Here is a 3,486-nt window from a genome sequence, read left to right on the forward strand (position 1 = left end):
TACTTCCGTAGTGATACTGCCTCGGAAACCCAAGGAGGGGTCGCTATGAGTCGGGGCCGACTCGACGGCACATAACAACAACAACAACATACTTACTCTAGACAAAGTGGTGAAAGAGCCAGATGAGTTCAGGGCTGCTGAGTCACACCTCAAGCACTGCATAAAAGACTGCAGTGTTGCCGGTTTCACCCTGAAAGAAAGCCTTATTTCTTCTAGTAACAGAGCTGATATTGCCGAAAACCAAACCCAGAGACTTATTTTAAGTGTGGTTGGATTACAACACCAATTGAATTGCCAACCCAGATTGGTGTCTGAAATTAAAGTGAGGGCATTTATTGGGAAAAAATGGGATCCTGAAACCTGGAATGGGGACATAATGGGTAGATAGTCAGGAAGATGAGGATGTGGGGCCTGTAAATTCTGTTGAATCCCTCCCATCTGAAGGGATTACTATGAAACTATTATCCTTCCCACCTCAGTTTGATGGGATTAACCCAGCTGTTCCTGCTGGGTCACTGGCTGGGGTACATACCTTGGAAGACATTGCTGAATGTTCTCAGGAACTGCCCCAACCACCCATTGTTGCTGCTAGACCTATAACTAAACTTAAGGCCAAGTGAGCCCCAAAAGGTGAAATACAAAGTGTGACTGAGGAGGTGGTACGCTACACCTGCAAAGACCTACTTGATTTTGCTAACATGTACAGACAGAAAGCTGGGGAATATGTATGAGAATAGCTACTTGAGGGTGTGTGATAATGGTGCAAGGAATATAACATTGGATCAGTCTGAGTTTATTGATTTAGGCCCACTAACTATGGATTTCTTCATTCAGGTTTCAGCTCCAGAAGTTAGGAAAGGATCTCATTGTTTGTTTGGTTGGCTTACTGAAGCATGGCTTATGGAGAGTCCTACCTTAAGTCAAGTTGAAGTACCAGACTTGCCTTGGTTTAATATAGAAGAAGGTACCCAGAGGCTTAGGGAAATTGGCCTGTTAGAATAGATTTATCAGATTAGACCCCTAGAGCCTGAAATGGAGAACCCAGAGGACACGCCTTTCACCACTATGGTGAGGAACAAATTTGTGAAGGGAGCCCCAGCATCCTTGAAGATGCTGTGATTGCTATTTTATATAAGCCAAATTTAACAGTGGGAACTGCCCTAATTGAACTAAAACACTTAACTACAACAGGGCTGATTGGACCCCGTGGTAGCAGGGGCCAAAGGGCACCAGTTAATCAACAAAGACAAGGTGGGCATAGTTACCATAATGGACAGCAGAGTCAAAACAGTAGTCAGAATACTCTTACTCATGTGAAATTATGGCATTGGCTACTTAGGCATGGTGTTCCTAGTAGTGAAATGCATGGCAAACCTACTAAATATTTACTTGATATGTGTAGATAGAAGAATTCTAGGTCACTTGAACAGCAGTCTAGATTGAATTACTAGAATACAGAGTCATGACCTCTCAATCAATTTCCAGACTTGAGTCAGTTTACAGACCTACAACCCCTTAAATGAAGGGGAGGCCGGGTTCCCTTGAGGAAGGACCCCACTACATTGCCAAAAATTTATAATGTCAATCTTTTTCCCAGCCTTTCCTAAAGGGATCTGAGACCTTTTACAATAGTGACTGCTCACTGGGGAAAAGAAAATAATTAGACTTTTTGGGGATTACTGGATACTGGTTTTGAGCTGACACTAATTCCAGGAGACCCAAAGCATCACTGTGGCTCACAGTCAGAGTGGAAGCAAATGGAGGTCAAGTTATTGATGGAGTCTTAGCTCAGGGGCATCTCATAGTGGGTCCAGTGGGTCTCCGAACCCATCCTCTAGTGATCTCCCTGGTTCCAGAATGCATAATTGGAATTGATATACTGAGCAATTGGCAGAATTCCCACAATGGGTCACTGACATGTGGAATAAGGGCTATTATGGTAGGAAAAGCCAAGTGGAAGCCATTAGAACTGCTTCTACCTACAAAAAGAGTAAACCAAAAGCAATACCACATCCCTGGAGGGGTTGCAGAGATTACTGCCACCATTAAGGACTTGAAGGATGCAGGGGTGGTGGTTCCCACCACATTCCCATTTAATTTGCCTCTTTGAGCTGTGTAAAAAAACAGATGGATCTTGGAGAATGACAGTAAACTCAATTATTGTAAACTCAATCAGGTGGTGACTCCAATTGCAGCTGCTGTTCCTGATGTGGTTTCATTGCTTGAGAAAATTAGTACATCTCTCGGTACTTGGTATGCAGCTATTGATCTGGCCAATACTCAATACCAATTTCAGAGGACCATCAGAAGCAGTTTGCCTTCAGCTGGCAAGGCCAACAATATACTTTCACAGTGCTTCCTGAGGGGTATATCAACTTCCCAGCACTATGTCATAATTTAGTCCAGAGGGACCTTGATCGCCTTTCCCTTCCGCAAGACATCACACTGGTCCATTATATTGATGACATTATGCTGATTGGACCTAGTAAGGAAGAAGTATCAATGACTTTAGACTTATTGGTGAGACATCTGTGTGCTAGAGGTTGGGAAATTAACCCAATAAAAATTCAGGCACCTTCCACCTCAGTGAAATTTCTAGGGGTTCAGTGGTGTGGGGCATGTTGAGATATTCCTACTAAAGTGAAGGATAAGTTATTGTATCTGGCTTCCCCCACAACCAAAAAGGAGGCACAATGTCTGGTGAGCCTCTTTGGATTTTGGAGGCAACATATCCCTCACTTGGGTGTGTTGCTTTGGCCTATTTATCAAGTGACTTGGAAAGCTGCTAGTTTTGAGTGGGGCCCAGAACAACAGAAGGCTATGCAACAGGTTCAGGCTACCTTGCAAGCTGCTCTGCCACTTGGGCCATATGATTCAGCTGATCCAATAGTGCTTTAAGTGTCTGTAGCAAACAGATAAGGGTGCTGTTTGGGGTCTTTGGCAGGTCCCTATTGGTGAATTGCAATGCAGACCCTTGGGATTTTGGAGCAAAGCCCTGCTATCCTCTGCAGATAACTACTCTGCTTTTGAGAAACAGCTTTTGGCCTGTTACTGGGCTTTAGTAGAGACTGAATGCCTAACCATGGACCACCAAGTCACCATGAGGCCTGAGCTGCCCATCATGAACTGGGTGTTGTCTGACCCACAGAGCCATAAAGTTGGATGTGCACAGCAGCACTCCATCATTAAATGGAAGTGGTATATCACAGATTGGGCTTGAGCAGGACCTGAAGTCATAAGTAAGTTGCATGAGGAAGTGACCCAAATGCCGATAGTTTCCAGTCCAGTCATGTTACCTTCCCTTCCCCATGGGGAGTTCCTTATGATCAATTGACTGAGGAAGAGAAAACTCATACCTGGTTTACAGATGGTTCTGTGTGATATGCAGGCACCACTTGAAAATGGACAGCAGCGGCACTGAGGCCCTTTCTGGGATTTCCCTGAAGGACAGTGGTGAAGGGAAATCCTCTCAATGGGCAGAACTTG

Source organism: Orycteropus afer, unplaced genomic scaffold (assembly GCF_000298275.1).
Source record: "Orycteropus afer afer isolate SDZICR_OR568_19922 unplaced genomic scaffold, OryAfe1.0 scaffold00013, whole genome shotgun sequence".
Taxonomy (NCBI): domain Eukaryota; kingdom Metazoa; phylum Chordata; class Mammalia; order Tubulidentata; family Orycteropodidae; genus Orycteropus; species Orycteropus afer.